This window comes from Pseudopipra pipra, chromosome 3, assembly GCF_036250125.1.
Source record: "Pseudopipra pipra isolate bDixPip1 chromosome 3, bDixPip1.hap1, whole genome shotgun sequence".
Lineage (NCBI taxonomy): Eukaryota > Metazoa > Chordata > Aves > Passeriformes > Pipridae > Pseudopipra > Pseudopipra pipra.
Genome location: NC_087551.1, coordinates 111,262,471 through 111,285,636, shown reverse-complemented (window position 1 = coordinate 111,285,636; position 23,166 = coordinate 111,262,471).

The following is a 23,166-nucleotide window of genomic DNA, read 5'->3' as shown; positions in this document are numbered from 1 at the left end:
GTGCTTTCAGAATGCAGTTCATCCTGGCTTAAAAAGGTATTTAAAATAGGTAGGAAGGCATTTGACTTCTGGCAATGTCCATCCCTCCCCCCAGACTATAGACCATTCATTTAAGCCAGGTGTTTGACTTCTAGATGGCTGGAAGTAAATTAAATGGATCCTCTGTTGGTAATTGCAGTTCATTTCAAACTGGTGAAGCATCAATATATCACATTTATTTGAATCACAATAGATGTGTGAGGAACTGGAAGAGAGGAAATGGGAGCTCAGGAGAATAGGACTGACAGTAAAACTGGAAGCCCATGCAAAATATGCAGCTCTAGCACCATGCCAGGAGTTATCCTGTGCCAGGAGAGCACCCTGAGGGACTCCCAGATCATTCCCTTCTCCTAGAGAGTTAACTCTGCAGGATGTGGAACTGGAAGCTAAACAACTTCATGGGATTTGAGTGATGTACTCGGTGTCTACTACTCCAGCAGGAATTATTTAAGGAGGCAGAAGGCTGTACAATATTGTATTAGACTGCAACTCAAGAAGGTGGGAGAAATCACAGGTTTACCCAGGAGAAATAGGAAGCTGGGTGGTTTTTCACTTCGTTTTCTCTAGCACACATTGTTCTTCCAGTATTTGTACACACATTCACTGTAACGACACTCAAATCTCCCAGTAAAAATAATTTATAAGGAAGCATTGCTAGGGAGTGCATTCCTTCACATTAGCCCAGCTGCAAGCTGGCAGGGCAGAGCCTGGGAGTGAGCTCCCTCCTCCAGACAAGATGGTTTTTCATCACAGCCCTGTCTGGGAAGCATAAAGCAGGTACCCTGTGCCAGATGTCCTTGTGGACATCTTTGCCCACAAAGCCGTAGGGTCTGTGTGCCTCCAGCTTCCTTCCAGACCTTTCACTACAGCATTTTTCAGAGTTCTTCGAGTTTCTGTTCAATTTATTTCAGTCGGTGAGCCAGATAGTCAGGACACCTGTGTCAGGGTAGTGGTTGCGCCCATAACCACAAGGCTGTATCCTGAGCCCACAGCTGCCAGCCTGGTGAGAAAGGTCATGGGGCAGGAGATGGTACACCACCAAGTGTGGGCAGGGATGCCCTGTGGCCACGGCTGTCCCTGTCCCAGGTTGTGCTGGTGCGTGGCTGTGCCTGGGACGGGGGTAACTCTGAGTCACCAGTGATCAAACCGCATAGTCCACACTTATCCCACAGACTGGGAAACCCTCTGCTCACATCACCCACAGGACCTGGTAGAAATACAGGGTCTGCCCAGCCCCAGCTGGCTTTGGAGCCCACTGTGCCAGAGAAACACTGAGGCAGGCAGCACTGCTCCCAGATTGCACTGGAGCTGAATAAACCTGGACCCAGGGACCTTCCCAGCTGTGGCTGAGCTGGGAGACTGCTTTCACAGGATGTCATGTGCAAGTTAAAAAGCACCATATTTTGTGTTTGATGGATGCTTCTGGCCATCTCCCATGTGGAATTTTTTTCCCCTTAACTGACACTGAAAACCTGCTCTTGACTTAGCCATGAAGAGTTAGGCTGTAAAACATGAGGCAATTAGTACTGGTCAAGGGAAATAAAGGCGAAATACACTGGGCCAGGTTTTCTGATGACATAGAATTGCAGAATTATAGAATGGGTTGGGTTGGAAGGAACCTGAAAGATCATCCAGTTATAATCCCCTGCCATGGGCAGGGACACCTTCCACTAGACCAGGTTGCACAGGCCCTGTCCAGCCTATCATGAAAGGATGAGACTGTCCTCTCCCCGGGGTGTGCCAGGACCACAGCACTGAGCGATGGTGTCCATCTGCTCCTCCATAATCCTCATTGCTCTCTGCCCCCCGTTGTTTTGCACCCAAGCTGTATGCTTTCAGAGCAAGGACTACGGTTTTTTTCTGCCATCATGTGAAGTTTATCGTGGAAAGGTACCAAAGCAGTACAAAGTAATTATTAATAGCAAGTGATATCATGAAACCAAAATCTTCCTCTCAAAGAAGAGGAATTTAGTAATGTAGAAGTTGAAGACAGAGAAGTACACCACAACCCCTTGCTGGGTTCTGCTGCAGATTCTCTCTCTAAAATAAGCTAGGCAGAAGCAGTAACTTCTCACTACTGCTTTTACTTGTGGAAGTGGTTCCCAGACACTTGCTGTACATCGTATAATGTCAACATCTGATTTGATCTATATCATTACCATCTACCACTCAGCCTGGATTTCCCATTTATCTTGAACTTTGGCTGAAATCTCATTTTATTCAGAGACAGGTCTTACTGGAACAGCCTTCATGAAGAGCTTACTACTTATAACTGTAATTCAAAACATATTTTGAAGAGAAAAATATGAATTTGCATGAGCTGAAGCCTTGGTGATTCATGATGATGGCAACAAATTGTTTTTGTCACAAAACAAAAATAAGAGGCCCCTGAAAAAAAGTCTGAAAAATGTCAAAGACTGTTTCTAGTTCTTAATGTTTGTTTTATTAAAGATATTAAATGCATGCCAGTAGTCCAAGAAATAATTGAAGCATTTTGTTTCCTCTGCATTGCTACTTTATCCATTTCCTCAAATTTTTTTGAGAGTATTTATTTTGAGTCAATAGAAAATGACATTTCTTCTTCCAGTCACCAGAATCAAAACATCAGATAGTCGTGTGGCTCTGCTATGGTTTTCAGGTTAACTTGGCTATCTGTGAGTGGAAATCCACACCCCATAGTTTCTCCCAGATTCCTCAAAGTAGTGGAAGTGTTGGTGACACCAGCCCTGTGTCTCACAGTCCATGATATATGTCACCAGTGAAGTGGTATATGGCTCTATTCCCTAAACTTGATTGGAAAGGGAGCTCACAGGCCTTTAGGTGAAATAAATTTCCATGGGACTTTGTGCTTTGATTGACCAACTAGGGTAATTTGATCTGTTCCAGATGGGACCTGACTCCTTGTGTTTAGTAAATGGTGGTAGACATTGGACTTTTCAAGCCATGCCAACGGATATGTGATAAAAGCTTCCAGGGGCTTATTCATTTCTTCCGTATAAAATAAGGCAATTTGCACATTTTATGTTAATTGTACACTGACTATCACTCTTGGGAGGTAAGGATGTCATTATTTTTTAAACACACAGGGCTTTACTCGATCAGACTCATTTGTTTCCTCTGGTGGAAGAAAAGGGCCTGAGGTAGAGAGAAGTTAAGAGCTGACTAGGAGGTTTTAACTGAAGTAGTGGGATGAATGTGAGCCAAGGAAAATTTAGTCTGCACATCAGGAAAATTTTCCTAACAACGAGGTCTATTACTATGTGGAATGGTCCCCCCAGGGAAAAGGGGGAAGCTGACTAGACAAAGCAATGAAGAACATATTGTAGGGAGCAACCTTTAAACAGTTGGGGAGTGGACCAAGTGACCTAAGTGCATTTTCCATCTCTAATTTCTCTGACTCAACCATTACAAGGGTATGCTGTAGAGTGTATGACTCCTGTGCTCTGCCACATCAGTACTGCCTTGGGAACACTTCTCATGAAGCCAGTCCTCAGGATGCAAAGGACAGCACTGCTCTGACTTCCAGGCATGTTCACTGAGGTCTACCAGGCATAGGCTGCTCTTACTGGGACCTTTGGCTACCTATGGCGCTCACCCAGGGGCCATAGAGTACATGACCTCAGTGATTTCTGAGCATGAAAAGCTTTGACAACTAATAAGAAATCAGGGAGAAAAAGTTGCAAAGAAAAGCAAAACTGAAGAATGAAAAAATCCAGTCAAAAATGACCTAAGTTGCTTCAGAGGCACGCTCAAGCTTCACAGGTGGAATTTCTCAGCATCTGGTGATGCCCACGTGGCAGCTGACACAGTAGCTGACATCCAGGATCAAACCAGGAGACTTTAGAGCAAACACTTGCACTTAAGATGCTAAATCAGCTCACAATACAACTCTCATGTCCTCATTTTCCCTATTGAATTGGGCTGGATAAACCAAGGAGTAGTTGAAAGCTATTTAAGGGTTTACTTCAGTCAAAGGAAATGTGAATCCCAGTAATGAGGAAGAGTTATTCCTACTCTTGAATCCTGTATGTTTAAACATCAGGGGCCTTCTGATAAAGTTCTTCACAGATTTTTTATAAATCTTCTTTAAAAAAAAAGTTGATGCACTAACAGCCAAAAATTTCTGCAGGAAGGGCCATTTTCATCACATTTCCCAAGAAAAGTTCATCCAAAACTTCGAAGTGATCATACTCCAAGTGGATCTTTTGCAATTTTTTAAAACGAAACATCATAGGGTGTTTTGTTTTGTTTTGATTTAAAAGTAAGTTCTATTTTAAAATTTTAACTAATTAAAGTAAAACAAAAAGCACTCTTGATGTTACTTGGGGAACTGATATCTTTTCCTCTCCGAGGAAAAGTTTAATGTGCCCAAACTGCAGTGAATTTTGTGTCTGAGTACTTTTATATCCTTTAAAAGAAAAAGTTCAAAATATCAACATTTCCATAGAAGAGAAAAATACATCCCTCTTTGGCTTATTTATTGTCTGAGCAGGAATTGGTTGATAATATAGGCAAGATAATGAAGGGCCTTTTCTTCTGTGCCTGCCCTGGAAAACCCGTATTTATTCTCAGTTTAAATATGGCCCTGAAAACACATGTTTTGAAAAAAATAATAGGTATGTTACAGGACAAATTCAGTGTACCGTGAATGAGGCTGGAGGAGCTGTGTAACTTTTTGACATAGATTTCACTTGTGCTAGTTGGATTTAGTTTTTCTTTTCAGCAGCCTCAGCGGTGTTAACCCTGCAGTCTCAATTCACATCTATTTCCTCTGTGGGACAGATGTGTGCATGAATGTACGGACATCTAACAACAAAAGAGCAGCTTCATGGGAGAAAGGCAGCAGACCAACTCTATATTTACTGAAAGCTGATTGCAGACCATAAAAAGTAGATATTGAAATGCAAAAAAGAAACGGCTGAAAAAGGCTTCTAGTCAAAGTGATTACTTCTACACATTAAAAAAATGGCAATGGAGTAATTAGAAGTAATGACTTTAGAAAATGCATTGCGACAAGACAGGACAAATATCACTTACAGGGGGAAAAAAATATCCATGTCAGTAACACCTCTATCAACACCACTTTCGTTTTACCAGTTCCTGTCTAGCCGGGAACTAATTTCTTTACAGTTACTGAAGCAGAGTAACCACAAATCAAACAGTAGGAAAATGATAACCTGTTGAACTCCGTAGAGTCCTCTCAAGTGGGTTTGGTGACATCTGAACTATGCTTAGACAGTTGTGAAATGTCTAATGTGGGGCAGTCAATCAGGCTTTGCCCCTGAACTTGTCATTTTGTGAGACAAAGTGGGAATAAAAAAAAAAAAATAAAACCTACAAATATCCAGAAAAGTCAAGACTGTTACAAATTATTTATGAGCAGAAGTTGGCTATTTCTTGGAAGGTGATATTAGAATCCTTTAATATATTGTGAGGATATGAAGCATGAGGGGGAGTATAAAGTACAGGGAGAGACCCTGTTTGCAGGAGTTTTTCAAAGTTATGTTCTGCTGGATCAGGCTGCACATCACTGAAATGAAACTTAACAGACCAATAAATACAGCACTGCTGAGCAAAAAGAAGAAAAAATTCTACTAAACTCTGATTATGCTGACATCAGGTGGCCTATAAATTATCGCCCAATAAAACCTATCAAGATGTGAACAAAAATATCCCAGATATCCATTCTGGGAAGAAAAAACAGCTTGAAGTTATTTCAGCATAATAATTCTTATATATATATTTTTTTTTATTGTGTTCATGTGAAGGTCTATTTGATCAGCTTCATCCCATGGGCTTTTTTACACTCAGTCTTCTCTAGAAGAATATTTCTATTTTTAGTAATTTCTTTCTGGAGCATCTTTAAAGACTGAAAGGTCTATTTGGCCCACAGTTTCAGCCAATATAAACCATTGTGTTTGCATCAAAGTCAAGGTATCCAATCTAATTTACATTAGATAAAGATACTGTCCTGAATTTATTTCAATATTTCATTCTTTACTATAGTCAGCCATGATGTAGACTCACCACAAATGCACTGATTTATAGGAAGCAATTGAAATTTATGCTGCCTGGAGGTCTGTCTCTTCACAACAGAGAAAATTATCTGAGAGGTTCTTAGTATCTCTTGGAAATCATTGTTGCTAGTTGCTTCATTTATATTGCTTTAAAGTGGAAATTTCTGTGGACGTGGAGGATTTCTCTCTAGAGCAGCAAATACTGAATTATTGGACTGGTTTGGTTTGTAAGGTACCTTTAAAGGTCATCTAGTCTAAATCCCTGCAATAAGCAGGGACATCTACAACTAGATCCTGTTGCTTGGATTCCCATATAATCTGATCTTGAATGTTTCCAGGGATGGGGCATCCACCACCTCTCTGGGCAGCCTTTTCAGTGTTTCACCACCCTCATCATAAAAAATTTCTTCTTTATACCTAATTTAAATCTACCCCATTTTAGTTTAAAACCATTACCTCTTGTCAAATTGCTGCAGGCCCTATTAAAATATCTGTCCCCATCTTTCCTCAAAGCCCCTTTTGAGTAAGTACTGAAAGGTCATTAGTGTAGTCTATGTGAATAAAAGGGGAGGAGAAAAGATGCATTTCAACATGATCTCCTCCTTGTAAGAGGTTTCAACAAGACTCTGAAGGGTATATTTTAATTTTTTCATTGGGATGTGTATATATATATATGTATATAGTCTTGATACAGAGTAGAGGCTTCTTGAATAGAAAGAAATATCTCGATATCTGGGAACAGGTTGCCCAGAGAGGTGGTGGATGCCCCATCCCTGGAAACATTCAAGGTCAGATTGGATGGGGTTCTGAGCAACCTGGTCTAGCTGAAGATTTTACAAGGGCGTGTAGTGACAGGACAAGGGGTAATGGCTTTCAACAGAAAGAGGGTCAATTTAGAATAGATTAAGGAAGAAATTCTTTACTGGGATAGGGGTGAGGCCCTGGCACAGGTTCCCCAGAGAAGCTGTAGCTGCCCCATCCCTGGAAGTGTTCAAGGACAGGTCAGATGGGGCTCTGAGCAACCTGGTTTAGTGGAAGGTGTCCCTGTCCATGGCAGGGGCATGGACAAAATGATCTTGAAAGCTCCCTTCCAATTCAAACTATTCTGTGATTCTATGATCTTCACAGTGTAGCCTCATAGACTCCTTCAGCTAAATTCATCAGGGTTTTGTCAGTGAACTGCTAAGTCTAGGAAGTATCAGTTCCCAAAATCAATAGTAAAATAAGATGAAAAATCATAATGAGAGGAAAACAGATCATGAGAACTCAGGTTATTATCAGTCTCCTGTGTCTGAAAGATAGCATCTGTACCACTGAACCTCTCCTACCATCAGTTTGGGTGATGACTGGGAGCATCACTGGCTCAGACGGAGAACGTGCCACTCTCTGAGTCACTGGTACTGCTTCCTGTTGGCACGGCCCTTCCTAGTAGGGGCTATTCTGCTGAACCTTCCTCACTTCTTCTTACAAACAGAAAGCAGAAGTGATGTGAGTCACCTCACAAGACCACCTGCTAAATTCTTCTCCTGTGGTCTTGACCCAGATGCCACCTGCTAATAGTGAATGTGAAGATACACGTCTTCAGGATATTGTTCAGAATCAGAGATTCTTTCTTTGGGATTAATTACCTAAGGAAAAGCAATAAATACCAAAAACATGAGTGCCCACTTCTCAGGAGCCCCAAATTCTGTAATTTCTTGTCTTCACAGAAGCCTAACCACTGCTTTTACTCACCTCAGTGAAATAAATCCATTTTAGGGAAATAAAGCACATATCAAATATTTTGTGTTTGAACATAAGTTAAATAACTTCTAAATTCGTCTTTAACAGCGTGTATTCAGGCACATTTTCTGTCTTATACAAGACCCCTTCAAACTTAGAAGACTGAGTTTGTGAGAGTCTTCCAGTGGAAGACTGGCTTCCATCTTCAGTGTCACTCTAACCCCTTTCTTCATATCCTGAATTATTTGCTGAAGCAATGACTGAAACCATGATATTATGACAGTCTGAACACTGGGAAAATACAGCTGGCACAGTATCAGTAGTTAGTAGTTTGCATTTGTCCACCATTTTCATATTTGTAGCTACTAACCAAGGACTCAGAAAGAAAATATTCACCTCTCCCACACTGCCACAGCCTGTGCAATGCAGATCTGTTGAGCTGATGTGCCCCCAGATTCCTGGGACTTATGAGTGAACCTGGAATTTTTGTAGTAATAGTAACTTGAGAGGAAGCAAGAAGAAAAGTGTCTTTCATCTTTTATACTCATCAAGTCTGGGACAGCTTCCAAATCAATGAGTACATGCACTCAGTTTTGTCTTGGTTTTTGAGTTACTACCATGAAATAACCAACTGAGACCCATAGATTTTAACAAACCAGTGTAAAAAACAATGTGGTCTTTGAAATTGCTTTCAAATCTCTCTATGGGTTAAACACTCAGAGTTTCTTGCTTTTGAAAGTCCTTAAGCAAAGACGCCTTTGCCTCTGAGGAATGATATTTTATTAATGTGCATGATTGTGTATGTTAGTGTGTGCATGAATATATGAATAAAAGTATAGACAACTATTATACAAATACTTCTTATAAAGATATAAGTTTATGGAATTAAAAACAGTAGCCTCAGTGTTGTATCTCTGAACATGTAGCATATGTCAGCATTTAGTTGATGTGTACCATTCAAGAACACATTTATCACCCAAAAGCATTCCTTATTTTACACCCTTGCTTCCTGTGTATTATTTTCAGCAATCATAATTCCTTAGGCATTTATTTTTGCTTGTTGTTTAAGTGGTAGAAGAAAGAACAGAATCAGGATATAATGGCAGGCCAAACCCCAATGTCATTACTTAGATCTTAACTCAGATAAAACTGCTCAGGACTTCTTCTTGCAGAAAGACCACAGGAATTAGCCCTACAAATGGTTTCCTCCCTTCCAAGAGGTAAATGTATATCTTTCTTCTTTTATCTATTTGTTGCCAGGGTGACAGGCTTATACAGTTTGAAACTACAACAGTAAGGCCTTAGGGTGTCACTTTAAGATAACCACATACTCAGTTTTGTGTTTAGCTTCGTTATTTTATTTTTAGTTTATTCATAACAATGTGCTAGTGAAAAACGCCTATTGTCAGCTCCAGGTGTGTTTGCCAACATTAAAAAGTATAATCACAATAAAAGAAAAAGCCAGGAGCAATTCCACCTCCCACAAGCCAAAATTAACAAACCATAGCAAGAATTAAAATCAACAATATTTTACTTCCCTCCCTTCTTTTCTCCATCCTCTACTCCCTCCTTCCCACAAACTACCAGGATTTCTTTCCAAATTCCTGGATAAACAGATAACCTGCAGCATGGATATGCAGTTGATGTTATGAAAACACATTTTTGGCCATGTTTTCATATAATTGGCTCTCCATGTGCCCTAGGCAGATTCCTTTTTTCATATTAAGAGAAAACCTGAAGCATGACTTCTGTATGGTCATCTGACAGAGGGAAACCCAAGCTTTCACTCTTCCATGGACTTTGGAGATATGGAAATCTGCAATTATCTCCACAGCCTCTTGGGCTTTTACTCATCTTTCTGATTCAGACTTGTATTTGAGATAAAGATTTTTTTTGAAAAAAGTAATAGCTAATCTTTTTGATTTTCCAGGGAATATGTTCCATGTCAGGTCTTAAAAGTTAATTCCATGTCATACTTTGATTTCATGCTCTATGTTATCTGACTTAGCTTCTGTTCCCACTCGCTTATTGTAATATTTAGCTGTCTACACTGATGATTTTTCTGCTCTCAATTCTCTTCTCCACAGGGGCAACACTTAACTTTTGTCCAAAGACCCATAATTTTGTCCTGCCTAGGTACTGCACTGGGAGAGGTCCTGATCCTTTAACCATTCCTCTAATCCGATTCTTGAACAATCCTCATGGTTCTTTCTTGAAATTTCTGCATCCTTTTCTATTTCACTGTGAAAGGCTGGAGACCAGACCCAGGCACAAAAGTCTAAGACAATCCACAAGGTATCTGCCACAGCATGAACCCCAGAAAGTACACTCTCTACTCTTATTCACAATTTTCTTATTTAAATCCAAACTCTGAATCTATTCTTTGTGTTGCATCATGGTTAGCTCATGTTCAGATGATTCTCTGTGATTTCCAGGTGTTATCTGGAAGCAATGCCTGCTAAGCCAGATCAGTCCATGTTATATGATGCTTGTGTTCTCTGGACAGGATTTGGTCAGTCAAAATCCCAACCACAGTAGGATTTAGATATCTAAAATCCAATTTCAAACCAAGGTAGCATCCAGTCTGCTTGGTTTTGTACTTCTTCTACTGACCACACACAGATTTGTTGAAAATCTCCTGTTTTAGCCTGAAATTTTCTTAGATTCTTCACAGTAGCTGCTCGGATATTCGTGCTTCCAGGACCTGTCTCCGGCTGGGTGTCAGTGAAAACTCAGTTATGTACACAGGCCTCTAACCTCTGTGTAAATCCCCAAGAGAAGCTTGCAAAGTTGTTTTTGTTTAAATATTGAGGCAATCTTTCATCTTTTCTTTTGCAAAAAACAATGGCCCAGCCTTCACTCCTGGTCCCATCAGTGGATGGTGTGCACAGATAAGCTACGTGAGCAGTGAGTTGGGACAGTGAGTTGAACTGTCAGTAGTGATTTTTGTCCATAATTACTGCAGTTGCTTTGACATCCTAAAGCAACTCTGCAGATTCATCACATACCTAAAGATTTCAATATGTCTTCCTCTTTTCTGCAGAGAGTTTTTGTAAATCTGTTGGATGTGGGCAGAGAACTGTTCAAAAGCCACTGGAGGAAGCAGCATGGTCCTGTGGCTACTTCTAAATGCCAGAGGAAACTGAAAACTGAGAAAGCCCATGTTTTAACCTATGCTGGGTTGCACACAGTTCTTGTCCTGTGGAAATTGCACCAGTTCAGCATTGCTGGGCTAAACTCACAGCAGGGTCCTCACATGGACAGAAACAGATGGATCTGCAGTATAAAAGAAGGTGGAAAGCAGCTGCAGTTTCAACAGCTTTTCAAGTGTGTATTTAGGTTACCTGAAGCATGGCCCCAAGTGGAAAAAGGCAGTTTGGGCTGGGCAGTGTTAGGACTTGCTGATTCAGGGTGTTTTCTCAGTAGCCCATTATCACTGGACCGCCCAGAGGGCTCAGGTGCTAACCCCAGTTGCTGTAGACCCGAAGGAAGAGCATTCCAGCCCTTGTTTGGATTCCCCCTCAACTCCGCAAACTGTTGAGCCAAAGCACGAAGGTATGAACAAAATCCCAGTAAAGATGGACAAATCCCGTGAGGCCCCAAAAAACATCTTTATCTGAGAAAGCTGAGAGCTCTGCCATCTCCCACTGGCATCCAGCCACATGTGGCGAGCCAAGACAGGTGGTCTGTTGGGCTGGACGGCGCCCTAAGACCGTCTGGTCTGCCGGACGCGTTGGCATGAGCGGCTCAGTGAATGGTACTCTTCTCCCTGCACATGAACGAGTCCAGTGCAATACAATGGGGTACTGTGCTGCTGAAGAAGTTGTTCTTCGGGTGAGACATTACACTCATAAAACTCAGTGGAGGTCCTGACCACTTTGTGGGCATTAAAGATCCCATGACTTTTAGCAATGGCTTTGGTGTCCTGGCCACGCTCCAACTTGGAATGCTTTTGTCTCGTCGAACTCCCTGCACAGCTCCTATTCAAAAATGTTGTCTTCACAAAGTCTATGTTTAGATGAGCTCATGTTAAGCTGCTGTTTCAAAGTTGATGCCAAAGTGGAAAAAGAGTTGTAAATGCAATTAGCAATCATTACTGATAATTACCTACACATGGTCGGTGTATCAGGCTCAGAATGAAAAATGTGTAAATATAGGGTGTTACCAGGTCTCTGGCTGGGAGTTTGAAACACTCAGGACTGTACGTATCACACATACTTGCTATCAGAACAAGAAGCACCGCTGTGATGCTTAAGATCCTAAATTCATATGGTGCTCTGGGTAATTTACCAATAATGCTCACAAGAATATGAGATCCCTGTGAAAAAGTCCATCCAAAAAATTCGAATGTGATACTTGAAGCTGCTGTCTTTGACAAATGGAGCTTTGAATCCTGTTCATCACTCTAGGAGGAGATTCTCACCGCACTTCCCTTCATCATTTGGAGGAGCAGGTCAGACACTGGCAAAACCAGGCCACTAAGTCTGCTAAAGGCAATTTAAGTACAACACATCAAGATAATGTTTCCTTTAAGCTTTTCATTTTCACAGCCTTACACAGTGAGACCAGCCTATGAAGTCTCCCGTTTAAAGTCTGATTTGTGATTTATAGTGATTTATAACAACACTAAAACCTCCCACAAAAGACAAATTAATACTCAGATGCTTTTTCAGCACCTCCTTTAAGAAAAAGAGTTTTGAGCCAGTGCCAAGGAGTGGGAGGCAAGTATTTCTACTGAAACACAAATGGGTGGCAAACTCTGGAATAACATTTTGGCATGAAACACACATTACATTTTTGGAGTCTTTTCTCTTCAAAGTGTCTGAATATTTCAATTTAACAAATTAAACGTTCCCTAATAAAATGAGTGGTCAAGGAGAAAAGAAAAAATTTAAGTTAGGTCTCCTTAAATGTTTTTTGTGTTTAAAGTCCACTGCCTGGTCTGCCTTTGAGTTCATGGTAGTTCCAAAATACAGACTACTTGTTTTGGCTCTAGGCTTACTATTATGTTGCCATTAAAATTCCAGCTAAATCCTCCAGGTTTGTAATTAGAACTATGGAGAGACCCAGGAGTCAAACACGAAGGATGCTGAACTTCAGCAGAGGAAATTACAGCACAATTTGGTGTGAGAAGTGTTGGATTAAATTGAATGGAACAAAACAGTGAAGCAGATGGGGAAGGAGAGTATGTCCAAAGATCAATTAATGCTGTCTGAGTGTTACGAACACTCTTAAGCAGCAGTGCATTAGGGCTAAACTGGGACTCCAACGGATGCAAAAGAAAGTGTAAAAACCATATGAAGGACAAAGCAAGACTGATGGATTCATTCTGTAGAAGACTAGTGAGTCAAATATTTTGGTTGGAGTTAAAAAATGATAGGATTATTTGATGACCAATTAGAGGAGAAAGGTAATCAAATTTATGCTTCAAGGTATAAGCTGGTAACCACAGGGGGTCTGTAAGTAAGTTTTTCCTTCTCTGGAACGTTGCAAAATTGGATGACAGGGTCTTTACAAGGACTGCTCTTACTCTCCCTCTCAGTCTTCTGGCTTTGATTGAAACACTGGGTGTGTGTCAGTCTCAGACCTAGAGACAGGCTGATGCTCAAATGGTCAACTATGGTAAATTTTATTTTCTGTTAAAAGGGATGAAAACCAAAACACAAGAAGAGATTAATCTGTACAAATAAGAGCTGAGTTCAGCCTTCCTTATTCCTGAGGGTTTCATAGTGCCTTGGGTGGGAGTTGTCCCCCAGCATGGACTGCAGGATTGACTTTTTACTGATGACAGATGAGATTTTCTGTATGTGTAATCAACCTGTCAGGTATTGCTGGCAGCAGTGAAGGCCGGACTGAGTATCTAGTTCTTTTCCTTAAAATTACCAGATAAAATTAATCAGAAAAAATAGCCCAGAAACTTTAAGAAACCAAATATTTCTCATAGGTATCCTAGCCAATATTTCCTATTCATAAACAGGGAATCTAATAATTAAATGGCATTAATTCAGGAAAAAAAAAACACTAATGGCGAGTTGGTAACACTTTTGTAATAAAGAAAACACTGAATGCCCCACTGCATTGGCCAGGAGACCTTAGAATGGATTCAAACATCTCCAGTGGACAAATGTCTCCATAGGATGCCCCCTCTCTTCACTTCTCCCCATCTTGGTTTCTTGTTGGTATCACACATTTTGCCGCTTCCACTCCACCTGTAAGCCAGGCACAAGGGCAGCAATCCCTATGATCACATGTGTGTGGCTCCACCTGAGTTAACTCTCTAGACCAGCCACCAATGGACAATAAAACAGATCCTTTTAGAGCATGGTTGATTTAATTGTAAAGTAAATGTTTAAAGCATTTCACGTTAATTGTGCTGTAGCAAGAGTTTGTTTCCCCTCTCTTGGTGAAGAAAGCTCCAAGACAGAAATGTCTGCATTGTGGGCATCAAATGCTTGGTGACATGAGCCCCATTCACAGTCATGCCATGACTTTTATGTGTCCCTGTTATTCCATCTCTCTGAGTTTTTCTCAGGCCAGACAAGAATGTATTTGGGCTCTGAGACTTGTCCTTAGTCCATAGGGACTTCATTCAGCCTTGGTGGTTGTAGGTAGGAGGTGGACAAACAAAAGGAGACCATTGTCCTCTACATTAAGAAGTGCTACCCATTGCACACCCAGTTCACATGTAGGACCCTTCATGGCTGAACTGAGGCTTACAGGTATCTTGCTCTCTCCTAATCTTGCTAAGAAATGAAGACAAATGTAAGGCTAGGACCAGAGACTAGGACCATGTCAGTACTTTTCAAAGGCCCAGGGAATGGGCACAAGCCTCAGCATATGATTTTCCAGACTGATAAATTGTTAGTGCATAGTCCAGAATAACTTTTTTCCAGACAAGCCAGCATCATTCCACTAGCATTTAGGTCTGGTTATTGGTGTGAATCAAGGATGTCTCCCCACAGACTGGATGTGGCCACCCTGCTCTGGAGGTGAGTTGAGCTATGCCATGTTCATCTGGACTTGAGCCCTGACCTGTTTTATTTATTCATGCAGCAGCTATAGAGACTTCACTCAATAATTTTAAAACCTTTTCTGCTTCTTTTTGATCACAGAACATATAAAATAATATCTTGGTGATGCATGTGGAGTTAATGTCAGTTACAAGCAAAAGCATTCCTATGAACCCACAGTGTATCACACATGGAAATGAAGTTTGCTCATTTTATTTTTTCATTTCACCAAAAGATGATAGAACAGACCAGAGCAGAATAGAATACAACATTTCAGTTGGAAGAGATCTAAAATGATCGTTTAGTCCAACTGCCTGACAGAGGCACATCCTTCCCAGACCCCCAGACTGAATGTTTAAGTCAACTACAGTAAGATAAGATGGATAATGAAGCAAATCCACTTAGGGTATTATGACAAAGTATTTTTTATCACCTCTGAGCAGCCATCAGTAAAAAAAATGTTGACATGCTGTGTAGTGCATTCAGCTCAATGAAGAACTGATAGAAGGGTCTACAACTGGTCCTGATTCAGGTCTCTGTCATGATCATGAACCTAGTCCTGTTTTAACAAGAGGGAAGTGGTGGAGATGGCAAATAATCCCTACAAAGCTCTTCCCTTGATGCTCACAAAATAGAGGGATAAAAATTGAAAATAAAATAGGGGGACTTCCCATAATAGGGAATAAAGACCAAAACTCCCATACCTGAAAAACCTCCAGGATCAAGTGACATTTATCTCCCAGTTCAGCTAGACATGGCATGAAGGACAGAGGCAATTTTCCACTGATGTTCAAAGTCCTTGGTAAAACTGGCTGCAGTGCTGAACTGGTGGTAGGAAGAAAGGGACAGACCTAGATGGCAACACAGGTGGTATTGGAAACCGCAACTAATCCATGTATCCCAAGAAGTTTTACCATTACTGCTTTACATTCGTCAGTAGAATAAAATGGATGTGCACTGAAAGTAGAGTTCAGCTTCACATTTAAGAAGGGACTTGGGAAAGATTAACAAATTCTACACTTGTGAACATGATTTCAGGAGCTGGTAATATAACTGGAAGACAGCCACACACATGGCAGGGGAATAACCACAATACCATCACTGATGAAAGGATGGCTTGATAAGAGGAAGCTGCAGACATCATCATCATTAATTAAACACTGAAACTGGAGAGAGGAGGGTTTTGTGGTTAAGGCATTGGACTCAAACTCAAGAGATCTGGGTTGCATTGCTGGCAGCATAAACATGGACAAGTCCCTTAACATCTTCTTTTACCAGGTCTCCATCTGTAAAATGGGAGCAAACCATGCTCCTTTTCTTTGCCTATTTAGAGAGGGATTTTTCCCCTGCAGCGAGCTGCAATGCCTCAGCACAGTTGAAGGTCCCAGGTGCTAAAGCCATTCAAACCAATAATAAGAAATAATGGTACTGCTGATAGAAAGCTTTGCTTCCTTGAAAATTAGTTTTCAATTCATTTCTCCTAAGGAAGAAATTCTATATTTTTACAGGCCAAAAGCCTTTTTTCCCCCCCCTATTCTACTGCTCACAATGTGGGAGGTGAAAATAGAGTTCATAATGAGAACTCGATTCTGGGGGCTCCCAATGGGAGCATACATGTTGCAGGGTAAGTGTCCTGCCTTATAACAACTTTTCCTGCTACCACAGCTGTAACTAAAATGGTAGAGCAGAAATAGGAACAGGCACAATAAGTAAGTAAGGCTACACTTTACCAATTTTTTTTGTAAGGCTGCTAAATGGATGAGAAAATAACATGTGTAGTTACATGAGTTGTATCTGCTAGATCAACACAAGACACTATGGATTTCATGCATGCACAGATTTCATGGAAAAGCTTTATTCCGCGTATTTTCTGGAACATCTAAATCAGAGATTATTTTTCCCCTAGTGCCCTCCCTTTATGGTAATTTCATCTCTCTCTCAAACACCTCGAGCACTGGGATATTAATTTTTGCAATCCCATGAAGCATGTTTCCCCTTCCTTTACAAACCTCCTCTCTTTTCCACATCGACCTGGCCACTAAAGCAGACAGAGCTTTGGTTGTTTGTGACCTTGCTTCGTTTTATTGACCCCAAATATCTGAAGATAATTCCTCAGCTGTAGAACCACATCTGTGTAATGCCTCCCTCTACTGGATTTATGTAGATGGCTAAGGCAGCTAATAAATTGTTGTGGGTCATTGATAGATTTGGGAGAAGATGCATTTCTGTGCACATTCAAAACTGAATAGTTTGGTCTGCCTTGATTTTACAAGGACTAAAAGAATGCTGTGCATGCAGCTTGGCTAAACAAGGGCTGAGGGAGATCTGATAACCATCTACAGAAAGCTGTGAGCATACTGGAGTTTGCAGTTAAACAGAGTTTAAGTGATTAAATTAGGAAGGGCTGAACTTTGCAGAGTCTGAGGCAAGCAAAACTTGAACAATTTTTGGAGGGAGTGGGGGATTTGGGAGAGCAGGTCACAGAACTGGCCTTGCTTTGCGAACTTCTTTCTTTCCACTTGTAATTTAAACCTTTGCTGGTTCCTTCCCCACTTTGAACTCAATTAAAAGAACATGTGTTTTTGCTGCAGACAAATCCATGATGTACAGTGAGGAGGAAAGAAAGAGCCATTTAAAAACTATGTAGTCACTTCACTGTGGTATCAACTGTTCTCTTTACCACAAGTGGTAAAAAATTCTGGCATAAGACATGGATTGCTGCAGATGTGAGTAAGAATTGGTGTCATGCTTGTGATCCACCTGTATGCAATAGTGTGAATCTCTGATTCCTACTGAAACTCCATGCCATACCATGAATTAGCACTTCCTAAACTTTTCATTTTCTCTCCCTCGTATACTTTCTTTTTAATCACATCACCGTGACAACTCTGGTTCATTTTTAAAAATTCCTCTGTATTTGGACCATCTAGCAATGAGTCAGTAAAGCTTTGAACATTCTGGATAGTCAATGGGACTGAGTTCCTCAAACCATGCTCATGCCAGGAAGGATTTTCCAACCAGGTCTCAACAGCATCATGAGGCCATGGCTAAGGAGAAATGGGAATGGTATCATAGTCATCAAAATCAGAACAGGGTATCTGTTGAGTACAATGGAGTAATTTTTGTATATGATGACTCTTCATAACAGAATTGTCCTTCACAAATGCAGAGATGAGATTTGGTCCTGGTTGAATCATTGGAGAGTGTTCAACTATATCAACAACTGTATCAGCATAGAGATGGCAGGGAAATGACACTTTGCATGAAGCCAAATTATCCGGGATGCATCTGGCTGCATTAGTAATCTAAAGTGAGGTCATACTGCAAAAGAGATGTGGAGAAGAAGAAGGAATATAATCTTGTGAGAGAGCTTAATAAAGCTTACACTTAATCAAGAAAATACTTCTGTATGTGATGATGTCCACAAAATACAAAATAACTCCCATGCAAAAGGCCTTTGCTAAAATCCCTTAAAATGTTTTTCAGAAGTTTGAGCAGCTAGGATTTCAACAAACAGGAAAACAAACTGGTGAAGGCTGCTGGTTACTGTGTTGGATTGGTAAAACAGAGCATCTGCTGCCGGCAGCCACAATTCCCTCACGTCTCACAACTTGCAGAGAGCAAAGGGTTGCAGAAGTCGAAACCGTGGCAGGTCTGGGATCTTGCTCTTGTTTTTCTCATTTCTAGGTCTGAACCATGTGCCCAAACAAAACAGGCTCAGCACTCCAGAAAGCCTGTCTGCAGCCTGGGCAATCCAGCCTGTGTAATTTTGTAAGGTCACTTAGAGACACTGGTTGAGCGTTTATCACAACACATAAACAGCTTGAGCTACAGGAAAAACAGACAAAAAGAAGTCAAGTGTTATAAATTATTCTCAAACCATCTACAAAGATATCTTCCTTTGATCGCAGTCTCTGGCAATTTCAGGGAACAGCCAAGGATCCTGTGGGGGTATCCTTTTCCCTGCCTTATGTATTGTCCTTCCTTCAATCCCTCGGAAACATGTTCACACCCTCGCTGGATTTATCCTTCAGGCTGCATAAGGAAATACCTCTGAAGGACTGATGTCTTCCAAATACCTTTAGGGCCCATCTTCCCTTTCACAGATTAAAAGGACCTAAGAAATTAAAATAATGTTAACAAAAGCAGCATCGTTTGCAGGGGCCTGCTTTGCCAGGAGAAAGCATCACTATCTGTGTCCCACTGTCAGGAAGAGGCTGTTAGATGATTTGAGCACCATCCAGTGAGGTCTGCTGGGGTGGAGCTGGAGCAGAGAGTGGGGTGGAGATGTGAATGAGAAGGGAAAAAGGAAGAAACTGAGAGTTTATTTCTGTGTTTGTGAGAGGTAAGTTTGTTAGTTCAAATTTATAAAATTCTTACTTTGTCTAGATTCATGAGCAAATGGTGTCCTAATAAAAGTCACAGATGAAGAAATCATCTTCAGCTTCTCCAGGAAGGTCTTTGGCTTTCTCTCTAAAGTAATCTCTTCCTCCTCCTCTCAGTAAAGCAGCTGCAGATGACAGCAACATCCAGACTTTTACTGATGCTGTTTCCCAGGTTGCCTCTCTGCTTTGACCTTATTCCCAGCCTGGTTGTATCAAGCTACCCTACTCTGCAGAGCTTAAGATGTCCTAAAATCTCAGAAAAGGCTGCCTTCCCTTACACCACTCATGCAAAAAACAGTCTTAATTTCAGTCTCTTCTCAAATTATGATTAAAAATACCTTCAGGGTCTCAGAAGTTACTGTCCACTGTCCACTATCGCTTTTCCCTGTATACAGTCCATAATGCACATTCATGGTGGACACCCTCCTTTGGACTGTGAGTTCTGCTGGGAAAAGACTGTATTTTTATCTATTTCTATCAAGTACTTGTCACATAGTAGCAACAGAGGTCTTTTAGTATGTCCTTGGCTCTCAATGACAAATGCCTTCACTGGCACCTGAAACCAGATGTGCTCTGCACATCTGAACTACTCTTATCTCCATTTCAGCTGCCTTTTACATGAGCCAACTGAGAATACAGGTGGTTCAGATGAACTGAAATATTAAAATAGGCTTTGGGAAGCCCAGATATAGCAGAGGCATGTGCTTCCATGAGTATATGACTGATTATTGGCATCATGATTCTACATAAAGAAATCTAGAATAAGATGTCTAGGCATAGAGACCAGGATGCTTTTAGCACTGAGAGCTGAGGAATGAAGTTATGGTGAGTTCAAACTGTTTAAATTTTTACATATTCATGAATAATCCAGTGACTCCCATCCATTCAGTTTGAAAAGAAAGGTAGGGTGGAAAATGTCTTTTTGCACTATGAACTTTCTTCAAAAGCGTGTAAATGTGATAACAAGACATACTGATGTGCTTTTGGGGTGTGTGTATTTGTTTTCATCTAACTCTCTGTCATCTAGAGCTGAGCAAATAACAGGGTCAGTACAGTGAGTTGCAGGGTTTTTCCTTGTGCAAGTAACAATCATTTACTGCCAACGTCTGATGCTTTATCTCATGTTTGCTGAAGTGGGCGAAACCAAGAGGAAAACTGCTGGGAGAGCTTCATTACTCTCCCCTCATGACTCCAGGAATAGGCATCCCATATCCAGATAACATTGCAGCTTTCTCTGGGAGTGTTCAAGGCCAGGATGGACAGGGCTCTGAGCAACCAGGTCTAGTGGGTGACATCACTGCCCATGGCAGGGGGTTGGAACAAGATAATGTCTAAGATCCCTTCCAACCCAAACCATTCTGTGATTCTTCTGCACAGAAGTGATCAACTTCATGACTCTAATTTAGGAGCTTTCATTTGGTAATGCACAAGGTAGAATTGGCCCCAGTTTACCATCCCAAGACAGTGTTCATTCTGTAATATATGCATGGATAAAGCTTTCTTTATCAGTACAGCTTAAGTAGATACAACTTACCAGCTAGTTAGGGATAACTGTGCTGACACAACAGCAGGGATACAGACACACTGACCTTGAAGGTGCCACTCTTCCATAAAAATTGCTATAAACTGAAGTTGGAAGGTACCTTTCCATTGATTCCAGGACTGCAGGAACCCTTTTCTGATTGCAGATCCTTTAGTCTGCGTTGGCTCTGCTTAACAGTGGTTTGTAATGTGATTATAATGTATATTTACACACACACCCTCTTAGCAATAGCTGCCTGGCCAAGCTAGAAAACACTGATGAAATAATAAAAGCAGTTAATTCCCTTCCTGCTTGAAGGTTAATACTGTGTGGTGAGTGAAAGACTTTTAAAAATTGTTTTATTAAGGGAAAAATGGGAACCAGGAGGAGGTGTCTCAATGTCAGTGATTTCACAAAAAAAAATCTAGTTGTTGTTTTATTTTTTTCCTTCTTTAAAACAAATTCATGTAAAGAGCAATGAACTTTTTTTTTTTTTTTGTGAAGATCTCCTTACATGAAATCAGAGAAATAAATCTTCACTATCAGTGCTCAGGCAGGAACATATTGGCACTCAAAAACTAAAGATATCACACCGAGTTCAGTTTGGAAAGATGAAGAGGAAGTAGTGAAGATAAAAGTAAAGAGGGGAAAAGAGAGGAAAAAAGAAGGAGAGGAAAAGTAAAGAGGGGAAAAATAAAGAGGGGAAAAAAGGACAGGAGAGGGTCGGGTCGGAAAGGGTCAGAGAGGAGAGGAGAGGGTCGGAGAGGAGAATTAAATGAAGCAGCCATGGGCTGGGTGGGAGTGGATGTGTATTTCTGGAGTGCATGGGGCTTACAAAGTCATTGGTTCCTGGTTTGCAGCGCTTCATCTTTTCCTTTGATGATAAGGAGTAAATAATAAATTATAAATTATAATTTAACATTTATTTAATATTTATTAAATGGTAGTTTAATTTAATAAATAATAAAATATAATTTGTATTAGTGGGGAAATGGACACTCAGAGCTTTTCCAGTGTTGCTGCTCCTTGGGTGAGTAGGCAGCAGCTCAAATCCATGGCAAGACAGATTCAACACTGAGACCTGGAGAGCAGAGGTCACCAAAACCAGTGAGGTGTTAAGGTGACTCAGGCTCAGTAAGAGGAGCATTTGTACCCTGGGGTGAATTCTGGGCCCAGTGGTGGTGATAGCCACTGGCTGCCTTTTGTGTTTATGCCAGTACAGATCACTGGAGGGGGTGAGATCCAGGGAGCTCTATTCAGCTTCCCAGTATGCTAAGGAACTCCATTGCAGAGCCAGAGGATACGGTGGCAGTTCTGCAAAAGTGAAGAAATGATCACTGGGCTTTTCAAAGTCACCCAAATGAGTTTGACCCATCATTCCCTCAGCTTTCAGAAGGAATTAGGTACTTAACTCTTCCTCAAGAAATGCTTCATATCCTTAAAATATGCCCATTGTGTTTCTTGGCTAGAGGCAGACCACCTAAATTAAGGGACATAAATAAGTGTAGGAGCTTTACTGCCTCAGAAGGCAGTGACGTCTTGGTGGCCTCCTTCCTGCACTGACTGCAGGGGATGTCTAATTCATTTAGACTCATCTGCCGTGTAAGCTGCAGGTGCCAAGCCAGGCAGGAAGAGCTTGGACCTCGTTTTCTTTAAAATAGCGTGACTCCGCCTTCCTAAGGCACAGGAATGATCTACAACATGAAGTACCGAGGTCCTGGGCCGGTGGAGACTGCGAAAGCACACGAGGTGAAATCACTGTTTAAGGCTGAGCTGGCCGAACCCACTTTTCCTCAGCTCCTAAGCTGCTTGGTATGTCCCTGGGTCAGCAGGGACAATGCTCTTTGACATGGATGGGTCCTCGATGCCTTTTGGCACTGGAGGGTTCTCTGTGGCACTTTGCATGACCCAGCCGCCAAGTTCCTGGTCTCCACAGGGACGAGGATTACGGATTTAATACACCCGCATGCTTATCCCCGTGTAAATCAGAAGCAACTCCACTGATTTCTTTGGCATCCAGCCCATCCGGCTCCTAATGGAGCCGTTCATAAGAATCCCACTAACTTTCCATGGGGGAGTGTGGATACGGCCCTTGCCTTGGGAGGTCGCAGTCAGACCGGTGGGGTTATCCAGTGAACAGGAGGGAAGAATCAGCCCTCAGGCCTTTCCTTTCTAATTCTGAGCATGCTGCCAGGCTTAACCGTGTTAATAATTAACCCACAAGCCTGGAATTCCCTTCTCCTTCTTTGTGGCAGCCACCACTGAGAAAAAAAAGGCAGCAGAAATGTAGGAGACCTGAGCTGGCTGCCCATGAACACATGGTACAATCTGTGGGATCTAAACAAAAGGGGAGGCTAATTTCCTGTAGAAAACTGCAGGAAATCTTCTCCTCAGCACAAATTTTCTGTTGCAGGTGAGAAAAGGGGGAAGTTTGCAAAACAACTGCATATTTGGATTTTATACTCTTCACA